Here is a 14,565-nt window from a genome sequence, read left to right as displayed (position 1 = left end):
TTCACTAAATTGGTTTTCAAAGGTGTATTAATCTTGAGTTATGTAAAGCTGTGCAAATATGACTTGGGCAGTGCTGTTCAAAGTGCAACTTCCTACATAGGAAGAATAGCAAACAAGAGTCCTTAAAGTCTGGCATTCTGGCTTGCTGTAGTCATCTTAACATAGGATTTGGAACTGAGGCTATGTGTGATGGATTACTGATGCTAATTTTATTTGGGTTACTTTGTTTAGTAGAGGCCAAATCCCCTGATTTTACAGATGGGAAAGCTAAGACAAAGAGAGGTTAAGTGACTTGTCAAGAGTCACTCAGCTAGAATATACTTGAGGCAGGTTTTGAACTCCATCCATGATGCCTATGAGTCACTCTCTCATTAAAATACTTTCATTTTTATCTTTAGAGTCTTAGTATGATTTTTTTGTTGTTGTTGTTTGTTTGTTTGTTTGTTTTTGGTGAGGCAAGTCACGTGATTTGCCTAGGGTCACATAGCTAGTAAGTATCATGTGGCTGAGGCTGGATTTGAACTCAGGTCCTCCTGACTCCAGGGCCAGTGCTCTTTCCTCTGCATCACTTAGCTGCTCCCCTACCCCCTCAGTATGGTTTTTGGCATGTAGTAGGTACTAAACAAATGCCCAGTGAAAAAATGAATGAGCATATAAATTAATTCTTTGGTAACCTTCAGCAATCTGGGTTATCACAATCAAACTTTGTAGATTTGTACCTTGTTAATTAGCAATTTGTGATCATGATGGAGCTGGAGTAGGTTAAGAGTTTATTTCTGTTCATTATACTGAAAAAAAAATCAACTCAATAGATGGTTAATAAGTGGTCTGTGCTAGGAGGGCAGGGTCAGGTATTGAAAGATAGCAGGATGAAGTAAGACAATCACTTTTCCCAAGGAGTTCACAATTTAACAGTGCTGGATAAGAAGCATGAACAGATACATAATTGTGCAGCAATGCTGTATATAGGTGCCAAAGAGAAGTCTAGACAAAATGCTATGGAAAATTTGAGGAAATGAGAAATCACTTTCACTTGGAGATGCCAAAGTCATCCTTGACTCTTCCCTCTTCCTCCTATTGCCTAAAGTGGGCAATCAGTTGCCAAGTCTACTTAATTATATCTCCACAATCCTACTTCATGTCCATCCCTTTCTCTCTACTCATTTGGCCAGCACCCTAATTCAGGTCCTCATCTCAAGTTTTTTTTCCCCCTCTAATTTTAACCTGTCCCTTCTCCAATACATCTGTTACACAGCTGCTAAAATAATTGTCTTAAAATCCATTACTATGTCGCTCACTACGCTACTCAAAAAGCTTCCTTGGCTCCCTATTCCCTCTGTGATAAAACACAAACCTTCTTAGCCTGACATTTATGGTTCTCAATAGACTGGCTCTTGTCCATCCTCCTGGACTTATTTCCTATTCACCAACTCCACATTCTATCCAAATCTGACTACTAGTTGTTTTTTAAAATCAACATTTGACCTCTTTCAATACTTCCTTTTTAACAAGGGTGTAAAATTACACCCAGGATATAAAATTCTTCGTGCTTGAAATGTCCACTCACCTTAATCTTGCCTTTTAGAATCCCTAGCTTCCTTCAAGGATCAACTCTGATGTGACCTCATGTGCATATTTTCCCTGATCCCTTTACCCACCCACCCCAAGTTGTTAGAGCCCTCTCTCTCCTGAAGTTATTTTGTTTACTTCTCTGTATATACATTTTATCCCTGCTCCATGCGCAGCTCCATAAGAACATATGCTTCAAGGGGGCAGGCATTGTTTTATTATGTGTTTGTGTCTCCAGCATCTTCTTGTTGTTGTTTAGTCATTTGAGTTGTGTCTGACTCCACATGACCTTATTTCACTGCACTATCAAGTTAGCCTATTGACTAACCAGAAGATGTTTAATAAATGCTTGTTGAAGTGACTTGAAGGAAGTGGGGGCTGAACTGGGTGTTGAAAGTAGAGGAACATATTAATAGATAGGAGTGATAGGAGGCCATTCCAGGCATGGGGGCAGAGACACGGAGATGGGGAGGGCTGGGGCCAGAATCTTAATAGATCTCAGGGAATATAGTCCAGTTTGACTAGACTGTAGACTTCATGGAGGGAAGAAGTATGTGATTGTGAGTGAGTTTATGCATTACTCTTAGTTAAGGCATGATGTGATCAGAACAACTCATTAGGAAGATGATTGCAGGTAATAGTATGAAGGATGTGTGGGAGAAGAGAGAGACTGAGCACAAGGGGACCAGTTAGTTTTAAGGAAAACAGTCCAGGAGAGAGATAATCAAAGCCTGGGCAAGGGTGGAAGCTGCAGTACAAAAGAGGAGAGGGATAAGGGATATACTGATGTTCCTAAAATCTTAGTGCAGTTTAAAACTTAATAGCTAGATGTAGCATGTCTCACAAGTCTTAGTGTACTGTTAAGCTTTAATAGCTTAACTATAACTTAACTAATAACTATAATTTAACTAATAACATCCAGAGTGACTCCCTTCCCCAATTTATGCTAAATAAATGAGGCTTTAATTTGCCTGGCACTTTATCTGGGAGCTTATTGCTCTGGTAAAAACTATTCTTATTTTTAAAAAAAGAACCTTTGTTTTGCATATGAAATGATTAGTAGCCCCTGATTAAATCCTTGTGCTGTTCTAAGGCGAGTTTGTTTCCTGCCCAAAATGGTAGCACTTGGTCTCCTGAGGTAGATCGGGATCCTGGTATTTGGGGTCTCATGGAAGAGATATCACTTGAAATGTATGTTAAATTTACATGTGCTAAGAGGTAGGTGTCCTGGTATATTGGAAAGAAAGCTAGATTTGGAAGAAGACCTGGGTTCAGCTTCCCCTCTGAAATGCCTGTGTGCTGGCTATGTGACCCTAGATACTTCATTTAAATTCTCTGTGGTGTGGGCTTTTTTCCAAGACAATAAGCTGCAGGTCCTACTAGTCTGTTTTAGTACAGGGAGTTTTCTCACTTGGAAGCTCCATATAACCAGGAAATTCATTGCATACTATGTGTTAGGCACTGTGCTAAATGTTAGGAATACAAAAAAGTTGACAGTAAATCTTGAGAGAAACTTAAGCTCCCATTCTACTGGGAAGAAGCAACATGTACATAGGCAAGTAAATGGAAATTTTGGGGGTATCTGTAATAACTACCTTGGGGGCAAGTTGTCATGTTGGAGATGGCCCTTGAACTGAGCCTTGAAGAGAATTGGGCATTTCAAGATGTCAAGGTTAGTGTTCCAGACATGGACAGGTTATATAGTATAGTCTTGACAAAGATTTGGAGTACAAAGACATAGCAATGATGCAGTGGATAAAACACAGGACCTGAAGTCAAGAAAATCAGAATTAAGATCCTGCCTCAGACACTTACTATCCATGTGATCTGGGGCAAGTCATGAACCTCTTTCTGCCTCAGTTTCCTCACATGTAAAATGGGCTAATGATAGCAGCTACTGTACAAGGTTGTAGTGAGGGTAAAATGAGATATTTGTAAAGCATTTTGCAAACCTGAAAGTGCTTTACAACTTTTATCTATTTATCTTCATCATCATCATTGTTATTATTATTATAAAATCAAGTATGAGGGTCAGTCATTAGGCCGATTTGGTTGGAACTTGGATATGATACAATTAATATGAAAGGTAGGTTGGAGAGAAGTCTGTACCACTCAATGGTTTTGTTTCCTCCTTCTGTTTACTCTTCTCTGGTAGTCAAGTATCAGTCTTGATCAAAAGCTATGATTAAATAAAAATAACCACCCAGCCCTCTCTTAAAGCATCAGCACAGTCTCTAGGACTTTGGAATATCCCCCAGTCCTGTGGAGAATTTATCACCACCTTCACTATCATAAATACATCTGGAACTCCTGAAGTAATACCTACTATTTTCATGGCATTTTAAGAATTGCAAAGCACTTTAAAAATATTATTTCATTTTATCCTCACAAAAACCCTATAAGGTGCTGTTATTATCCATTTTACAGATGAGGAAACTGATCCTGACAGATGGTAAGTGACTTACCTAGAGCTCCACAACTAGTAAGGTTCTGAGGGAAGATTTTAACTAAGGTCTTTTTGAATCCAAGTATACTGCTCTACTTACCTAGCTGCCCCAGAAGTCTGCCTGAGAACTTCTGTGTTTTCCTGACAGGCATAAGATTTGAAAAACTGAATTGTAAATCTAGGCTCCCACAACTACTCTTCAGGGAGCAGTATGCTTCTTTGTGGTTTAAAAAATAATAATGAATGATCCAAGATGCAAGTGATGTATGGCAGCTAACAAGATAGTGGGAAGCATAATTGGAGGATATATCGCCTCAGCTGCTGTGGATTATGCCAACAGACATAGTAACATTGCAGAGACTATGCATCTGCAGCCCTCAAATGAGGTCTAGCCTTGTGTTAAAACAATCTCAGTATCCATACATCCAAGAAAATAGATTGGAAAACATATATCCTTAGGTGGAGTTGTGCTTGTAAGTGTTTAACAATTATCTCTCTGGGTTGAAAATTGTCCACAAAAAAATAATTTTTAGTTTAATCTGCAATATTAACACTTTAAGTCTAGACAACTAACAATATAACCAATTAAGCTCTGACTTATAGCCCTTGCTAGTTTCTGGGGTATAAATGCTCACATTGTGAATTTGACCATTGGCTCTTGCAAGAAATCCAGTTAGAGCTGACTTCAATGCGCCCTGCCCTTTATACATGCAGGCTTCTCCTCTGTTGTGACTGATCTGTACAGCTGAAATGAAGTCAGAAAGAAAGTAAAATTCACCTGAATTACTAAAACCAAAATGCTTTCTTTTCCCTAAATTAATTATATCAGCTGCCTGTAGTTCTAAATTCACAGGCAGCCTGGTGATCCCTTCTTCACTCGGTGGTGACTGTGTGGACTTCCCCCATTAACAGGATCCAGTCTAACGAAGCTTTTTGTTTCTCCATTGGGTGATTTTAGCCTTGTTAAGTGACAGAGTTGTCATCTTTCTACTTAACTTATGACCTTGAATCCCACAGACACACATCAAATTATTTTGCTTATATTAAAAATGTGTGAGGAGCTTACCATACCTGATGAAAGCAGGGTCTTAATTAGCCTTACTTTTGAAAGCCGCAGCTGTAAACCGTGTTGAAAAGATTTAGTGCACTAGTAATAAGATCGTCCCAGAGAAATGCTGCTAACGTGTAAATACTGTTAGCATGTGAAATCATAACAATCACTTTATTTTCCTCCCCTTTTGAGTATTTAAAGAGATTCTTACTCCAGAGGCAAGATATAATGTTGACTAGAAGGTATATGCTCCTTTCACCTCCTCCCCCAGTCCCTTCACAGCTCAGAAATAAATCCTGACATGATTTTCATGTAGAAGTACTTTTTGTGTTCAGTTTCTCTGCTAGAAGCATCACTCCTCCATTTTAGTGTTTCTGGCAAAGCTAGATTGAATTCTGGCTCATGTCTAGGATGAGGGAAGAACAAGCAGAAGGCTTATGTATCAAACTTATTACTTATTGAGCACTTCTTTATGTGTAAAACACTTCCAAGTTCTGGAAATACAGCCACATGATCCTTGAAGGTATTCTACTTGGGGGGTGGGGCGGAATAACATGCATACAGATCAGCAGACAAAAACTGATACAGAATAAATGCAAAATTATTAGAAGATAAGAGGCACTCTGATGTGAAGGAAAGGTCTATAAGGGGTGGTTCTTGAGTTGTGCTCTGAAGGAAGGAAAGGATTGTAAAGCATAGGGCAGAGGGGAAGAGGAAAAGCATTCCCAGAACTGTTCAGTTGCATAATGAAATATCAGATGTAGGGGACAGGAAGTAGGACAGTTTGCCTGGAATGCAGAGTGCATTAGGTGGGGGAATAAATGTGAGATCTGCCTGGAAAGAACAGTCAGAGTCATATTGTGAAGGACTTTAGATGACTTTAAAAAGATTTAAAATTTTATCATTAAAAACAATAGGGAGCCACTGAAGCTTCTTGAGTGAGGTAGTTTCAGGTGGCTGTGTGAGTGCAGAGAAGAAAACAGGTATGAAAGATATCCTGGATAGAGGAAACACTGATAAATGAAAAACATTTTGTAAGGGCTTTCTGTCTTATTTTGGGGGAATAAAAAAGCTTTCAGAAGCAGGCTTAACATTTTCCTAATCGTGCTCCCCCCTCAACAGACCTTCCTTGAGGTAGTATGGTCCACATAGCTTCCATATGGAGGGAAGTGTGGAAGCAGATGCCATGGTCATTCTTTTCTAACTCAAAATGGTGGTTTTAGTTTTCTTTTGTTTTGTTTTTGCTAGGCAATCGAGTTAAGGGCCACACAGCTAGTAAGTGTTACGTGTCTGAGGCTGGATTTGAATTCAGGTCCTCCTGAATCCAGAGCCTGTGCTCTATCCACTGCGCTGCCTAGCTGTCCCCTGGTTTTAATTTTATTGAGGCTGTTTTAATTTTGTTTTGTTTGGGGATCAGAAGTGCTTAGTCTCTGTGATAATACAAAGATACAAAGAAAGGCAAAAGCAAGGGATATTTAGTAAGTTAAACAGTCACTGGCCTTGCTTCCGTAAGTTCCTTATTCATCCCTTGCTGGTGTTAGGTCCTAATTATCAGGATGTCTCCTACCTCTTTACATCTCCCATCACACCTCCCTAACACATGTGACTTATAATTATAGATCTGTTGCCACTCACGGGGTTGCCTATCATCTCCAGGATCAAACAGAAAATCTTGTTTGGCTATGAAAGCCCTTCACAACGAGGCCCCTTTCGACCTTTCCAGTCTTCTTATATTTGACTTCTCCCCACATTTTATAATTTAGTGACACTGGCCTACTTTGCTGTTTTTTGAACACTCTTCTCAACACCCCATCTCTGAACCCTATGCCTTTTCTCTGACTGTTCCCCCTTCCTGGAATTCTCTGCCTGCTGGCTTCCTTTAAAACCCAGATGAAATCCCACCTTTTGCAGAAGATCCACTGACAGTGCCTTCCCTCTGAGATTGCCTTCCATTTGCACTGTATATATCTTGTATTCTAATTTTTGGCATATCGTCTCTTCCCCCCTGCACTCCCCCATTTAGAGTGTGAGTTTCTGGAAGGCAGGGGATTGTTTTTTCACCTTTCTTTGTATACCCAATGGTTGGCTTTGTGATAAAACCTGGTATCTAGCAAGCACTTAATAATGCTTGGTTCTGACTGACTAAAAGACACCAAAGAGTCATGTATTCCAACTGCCCCTATTTTACAGATGAGGAAGATGAGGCCCAGAGGGAAGGTGAACTCAGCTCCTCTGTTTCAAATCTAGTATAAGGTACCACACTGAATTTTTAAAGCACCTATTAAGCCAGATGCTCCTTTAATGATCATTGACCATTCGAATTAAGATGGATTAATTCATCAAGAGACTTTAAACTCCAACTTGCCAAATTTCAGTTCTAGTTTTTTCTCATCCTCTCTGGGTGATTCAGGGAAGTCCAAGGGAAAAAAATATTTAGTACCCTAAAAATTATCTTTAGTTTTGTTTTTTTTTTTTAATTCTAAGAACTTGATATTCTGGGCTTGTAGCATGTGGTTTTTTTTTTTTTTAATATATAGCATACAGACTTTTAAAAAAAGTTTAAAAAGAAGATCATTGTATCCTTCATGCCAGCCTGGCAGCACATACCAGTGTGTTGGTCTCATGGAGCGCTGTGACTATCAGCCCCCCAGGAGCTCTCAGGATCTTGTGTGACCTTGGCACAAGGTCTGGTAAATTTGGCTTTCTGGATGTAGAATTATTAGTTTCAGAAACAAAGCCATTGATGTAGAGTTTAGGAGAAACCTGCTATTCATTCATAAAAGGAGCTTATTGTACAAAATAAATGTTCCCCTCTCCCCCATTCTCTGGTTCTCCCCCTCTACCCCCCTTATTCCCCAGCTGGGGCTTTGTGAGTGAGTTACAGGATGCTCTTACCCCAGGCTGGACTTTTATATCCATCTTCCTGTCTCGACAGGAAGGAGGCTCCCTTGTCCAGAATAAGCATGGGACTCTGATCTCTAGGACACATTTGTCCTGGCCAACTCAGATGCCAGGGGTATGGGAGTGTAAGGGGCTTATGAGCAAACAGCAAGCCTGTTCCTTAGCAGCTATATCAGATGCCCTAGACAGGAAGCAAGAGAGCAGTTGGTACTAATAGCTCCTTCTGTTCTCGCAGCCTCTTTCTTACTCTTTCTTTCCTCTCTCCTCTTTTACACTACCATCCTCCTTCCTTGATCCAGTGCCAGAATTACAACTGGAGGAGTTGCTGAGCACATAGTAGGGATTTAATAAACATGAAATGAATTGAAAATTCAGGTCTTCAAAAATAGCCTGTGCCTCTTTGTTCAGAGGCTGGGTATTTCTAGGATTTAATTTTTTCTTCCTTTTTCTTTAGGGAGTGGGGAAGAGAGGAAATCATGTTTTAGAAACCTGCCAATGTGACAGGCTGAGTGAAAGGAGATTTAAAGGGAAAGAATATGATAGATCTTTGGTGATGATGATGAAGGTAGAGTTAAGAAAGAGGTGAAATTTTATTTATTTTTCACCCTTCTCTGATATATCAATTTCAGAATGTTTTTTTTGTCCAAGCTCAGTATTAGTGGGGTCCCTCTCTTCTCTAACTTCTGACATTTTTTGGCCAGAAGTGGCATTTTCCTTAGGTATTTCTTTGCCTTTGCAATAATGTCTCTACTTTATCATTCCCTTTCCCTGTTTCCTAGGACTTGAATCAACAGTTTGGTGGGCTGCTAGAAAGTGTTCAGACCCAGAAGCATCATTGAATCCTGATTTTCTTCTTGCTTATTTTCAGCAGGGTGTAATACGTAATGTTTAAAACCCAGTATTTTATAAGCTGTCCTGATGCAAAGCCGACCTTCTCAGGAGGAGAGTGACTGCGGGAAGCAAGAATTAAGGGTTTATCTTTCAATCCATTTGAAGGAAATGAGGATGTTTAGCCTATAACAATAGAAGGCTTAGAGAAGATATAATAGTTATCTTCATGTATCTGAGGGGCTGTCTTTTGGAAGAAGAGTTTGACTTGCCCTTCTTGGCCTCAGAGGGAAGAATGAGGAGTGATGTATGGACATTTCATAGGGGCTCATCATAAGGAAAAATAACTATCAGAGCCATGGAAAAAATGGCATGGGTTTCCTCAGGAAAGATTGAGCATCTCATCACTGGAAGTCATCAAGTTGAGGTCGGAAACTATGCATTAGAGATTTTGTAGAAGAAGTTTCTCTTCAGGCATAGCTTGAATGAGATGATCCCTGAGATTCTTTCCTTCTCTGAGATTTATGATTCTAAGACTTATATGGGGGCCATTTAAATCATGAGGTACCAGACCCCAAACATCTTTTCAACAGAACCAAACTTCTATTAGACCTAGAAGCCTTGGAGCAGAAAATGGTTTGTGGACCTCTGGCAGTAGCCTGCAGTGTGGACACCAGTGTGTCTGTGAGATTGGCTGGGCCACCTGCCATTTTGGCAACCACAGCAACTGCTTGGGTGCCAAAATGATAGATGAAGCTCGCTTTTGAGCAGCTAATGATGGGGCTTGGTTTGCCACTCTCATCCTTCAGATGAGAGGCCCTAGATGAAGATGTGGCCCATGATTTTGGCATTAGGCCTTCTTCTCTGAAGTTTAGCATTCAGCACAACCACCCAACATTCTAGCAGAATTCAACTAATGGAGGTGGATAAGCATGGTTTTTACTCTTCTTGTGTGTTGGTGGTTCTCCTGGAGGCGATCTGCAGACTGCATTTCCTTCTTGGCATGGGTTTGTATTGTTTATTGCTTCTGATCTCTGTAAAGGCATCCAGTCTGGGCCACATAAATAAGAAGAGTATTTTCAGAGGATGAAGTCTTGTCTTTAGGGACACACTGAAACAGTGTAGCTAATGAAAAGAGTACCAGAATTGGAGGTAGGACACCAGAGTTTGAGTCTCAGCGCTATCATTTCCTATAACTATTGGCAAGTCACGTAAGGGGAGAAGGGAATAAGTATTTATATAGCATCTACTATGTGCCAGTTTCATATTAAAACATAAGAGTTTTTTTTTTAACAGATCATTATTTTTATTGCTGTAAGGATTTCCCAGGTTTAAAAAAAATTAGAAAAAAAAAGAAAACTCCTTCCAGTGCAGATCTGCAACTGTTCTGAATTAGTCTTAGAGAGTTGCCCAAGGCACTGAGAGTTATGTGTCAGAGCTGAGAACTGAACTTGGTCTTGCTGACTCCGAGGCAGGCCTTACTGCTTCTCTTAAAATTTTTAATTATGAAGAAACTAGCCTTTCCTTTTAGTCCTCCTTGTTTCTTCTCCTCTCATTTCTCTTCCTCTTCCATTCTTGTCCCTCCCATTCCTGGCTTGCACATCCTGAGACTTGATGTCCTGAGGAAGGTAGAAAATTTGGATACTTCTGCTGATTCACGATATAGCTTGGGCTGGAAACATTTATAGTGTTTTCTTTGTTCTTTCTCTGCTATTTTTCCTCCCATCAGAACCATTCTCAAATGATCCGAGAGTGGGGGTGGGTGGAGGTACACACACTCACACTGACCAGCTCCTAAATATGATGTTGGCAGAGTAAGGAATAACTAGTGGCAACTATCGGAACATTCCTTAAATGGTTACCAGCTACAGGGACTACCTGAGCGTCCAGGTGACACAGTGGATAGAATGCAGGGCCTGGAGTCAGGAAGACTCATCTTCCTGAGTTCAAATCTGGGCTCAGACACTTACCAGCTGTGTGATCCTGGGCAAGACACTTAACTCTGTTTGCCTCAGTTTTCTCATCTGTAAAGTTAGCTGGAGAAGGAACCACTCCTGTGTCTTCAATAAGAAAACTCTAAATGGGGTCATGAAGAGTTGGGCACAACTGAAAAATGACCGAACAAAACAAGAACAACAACAAAAACAACACTAGTACAGGGAGTATCTGGGGAAGTAACCTGGATAACTTTTGAAAAATTAACTTTCTTGGGACAGGTTACTTCTAGGGGAAAAAAAAAAGTAAAACAAAATATTGGATACAGTGATATGTATTAAATATGAACACATGCAGTGATTTTAGTAGGCCCTAGAGGAGGTACTAAGGTAAAAATGTCAAAGGGTTCCTACTCTCAAGGAGCTCATAATTTAGCAGGACAAAATAAGACAGACTTGTTATCTGGTTAAGTATACCAGTTAGACTATGAATGATAAGAGTGGTCTATTATCAGATGAACAAAGAACCCCTTTCAGCTTTGAAGGCCAGCTTGGTAGAAGGAAAAGTTGGTACAATGAGAACTGTAGAACTATATAAATATGCATAACTAAGATGACTTAGAAAGAGTTCTAATCCTCCCATTTCTTTGCTCTGTGACCTTGGTTGAATTGCTTTCCACTGGTGGTCTCTGTTTCATGTGTAAAAGGAGGGAGGTGAACAAGATGATTTTTGAGGTCCTTTCCATTACTAACCTGTGGATTCAAGATTGGAAAAAGTTTTATGTTAGTTTCTCATTACATAGGATTCAGACCTGCAAGAGACCTTAAGTCCAACCACCTTATTTTATAGATGAGGAAACTGAACCTCAGAGAAGTGAAATGGTTTGCCAAAAATTATGATCAGCTAGATTTGACATGGAAACCCTGTTCAGAAGGTTTGAGTCAAGATTTCAACAGATTTGTAGTAAAAATGTTGCTTAAAGTGACTCCTTAATACTAACTGGACATGCAAAGTCATGCTTATTTTCCCATCAAAAGAAGACAGATATATTTTTTATGACTAATGTGTTAGGAAAAAATAAAATTTAATTAAAAAATAAAAGCTACAACACGTTTATTGTGCTTTACTGCATATTTTCCTTACAAAAATTTATTGGTTTAAATGCGGCCTATTGCCTTGATAGGGACGTGTTCTTGAAGGAAAATATTTAATGAGTCTACCTTCCTGCTCCATAAAACAAAGATTGTGCAATACCATCATTTTTCATTTACTTAACCCCTAAACCTAGGGCTTTACACTTCCTATTTTAAACAATTAGTTTGGGGAATAAAAGTGTGAACAGAATACTTTGTACTTTTTGTATTCTTCTCCTGTCATAGAGCATTCAGTAAGTATGTGTTTATTATTTTTTTTCCATTTTTTTAATGCAATCTTCCTTGTTTTGTACTCCAGGCAATACTTTGCTTTTGGCCATAATGTGCCCTAATCACTATTTTTTGGGGCCATTTCCTTTTTCAAGAATTAGATACTAAGAAGCAAAGAACAGTATTTTTTCTAAAGTTGTGATCTTATGTCATTCTTTGTTATTTTTCTCTGTTGATAGAAGTGCTCGTTGACCCGTAGTAGGATTGTATTTTCCGTTGGAAGAAAGAGCAAGTCAAAAGCATTTCCATTCCAGTAGCTTAACTTTTCTTTTTGCCCCTGCAGACTGGCCAGTGGTTGTTCAGGTAACCATGGTAATGTGCAACAGCAGCCACTGTATTCTGTATGCCTGAGTTTTGCCAGAGTTCGAGTAGTCTGGCCATGAGGGCTCAATTCCAAGTCATAGACCGACTGAGGTCTTGACAGGTCAGCCATGGAGAGAACAATAATTTCTTACTACAATATAACATATCAGGAATGTGTCTATAGCCAATGAACAAGATAATATTGACTTATTTGAGACTTGGGTTCAGATTCTGCTAATTTAATCTTTCTGTGCACAGTGCTGCCATGAGAATTAAATGAGATGATTGCAATTCATTTTGTAAACCAAAAAAATTAATATGAATGCTAGCCATTATTATTATCACCTGTATGATCTTGGGACAAATCACTTCACCACTGTAGGCTTCATTTTCATCAGCTATAAAATGATAGGGTTGGACTAAATGATCTGTTAGGTCCCTCAGCTCCTAATCCTATGATCCTTTTTGTGTTCCCATCTTTTGGCTGACTGAAATGACTTTTCTGTGTCATAGGGACTAGCATTTGAATGTCTGCCAGACTTGTTTACTGTTACCATTTGTATGTGTGTGTAAAGCACTCTTTTCCCCCTTTGTTTTTCTTGGTTGTGAGTCATTATGAGAGATGGTTGAGAGAAGCCTGTCCTTGTTCCAAACTGTTTTAATGGTTCCTGGCACATGTGGTAGGCTGGCTTTGGTGGGAGAGTGAATGGCAATTGATGGCAGCATCTCTGGGTACTAAAAACTTTCCTTTGGTCTCTGGGGGCTTCTAATCTGTCAGATAAGAGTTACTGTACTGTAAACTGAAGACTTCTAATTTAGACAGACATGATGGATTAAATAGACAGCACCATTGACCTGGTTCTACTTCGTTAGGTTTTCTAATTAAGCAGGATGTTGTAGAAAGTGAGACCCTGCAGGAGTACCTGGGCTAGGGGGATGAGGCTTTTACTAGTGTCCTTTTTGCTTTCGGATGGTGTGCAGGGAAAGATTTTGTTGGAAAGTTAATCCCAAGTGCTAATGATATGGCTGCTTGCAAGGATATTATCTTTCTCCTAACCATTTAATTAACAAGCTAAATAGATCATTTTGTCCTTTGCTCTTCAGAAGCTCTTTAAATGAGCTTTGGATCCCTGACGAAGAGCTGGTAGGGTTCTGATCTCTGAATGGAAAAAAAATAAAAAGACAGTCCTTGGCACTGTATCTAGGAAAAAGACCAACCTATCAACACAGTTGAAAAGTCCTTACCTATAGCTTCTCAAGGAAGTCAGCCCATGGGAAGCTGATGCCTCGTATGTCTGGGGTGAAATGAAAATTAAGAGTGAGGTATTATCTCTCTTCAACTCATTTCAATAGGCATGCATAATATGCCTATTATATGCCAGTCATTGTGTTAAGTAGATGGGAAAAGCATCTGTCCTCAAGGAACTTACATTCTATTGGGGGGGGGAATAATATATACTTAGATGACAGATGCCCAGGAATAAGGATCATATAAAATCTCTTGGCTCTGATAGGTGAACTTTTGTTTCATCTTGCCTGTAGTCAGAACTCCAGATCACTTTGGGGCCATCTCCATACAATCAATATCTTCTGCTTTTCAGCCATCATCCTTATCTCCCTACCACCAGAACTGTGTCTCTGAGTCTCCTAGCCTTATCTTGTGACTTCTTTACCACTTTGCTGCCATCTTGTTACCATGGCACAGCCTGTATCTCCCACACTTTCAAACACCACTTTAAGTATTGTCTTCCTCCGCTAGAATGTAAGCCTCTCCAGGTCGGGGATTATATTGCTTGTTTGTTGTATTCCCAGTGCTTAGTCCATTGCCTTGCACATAATAAGTGCTTAATAAATCCTCTCCCTTTCCCACTTTCTCCTATTCCCACTCTTTCCTCCTCTCTCCTCTCTTCCTCACCAAATTTTGTGTGTGTGTATATATATATATATATTAATTTGTTATCTATATAATGAATGTATATGTATGTATATATTTTATATGTATATATATGTAAAATTTGGAGGGAAAGCACTCACAGCGAAAGGTTACTAATGTGAAAGCTAAAAGCTGTGTTTTCCCCTGGAACCTTGGAATTTATTTATTTATTTAT

The sequence above is a fragment of the Vombatus ursinus genome, unplaced genomic scaffold, assembly GCF_900497805.2.
Source record: "Vombatus ursinus unplaced genomic scaffold, bare-nosed wombat genome assembly UNPS02014832.1, whole genome shotgun sequence".
Lineage (NCBI taxonomy): Eukaryota > Metazoa > Chordata > Mammalia > Diprotodontia > Vombatidae > Vombatus > Vombatus ursinus.
Note: the sequence above shows the minus strand (reverse complement) of the source record.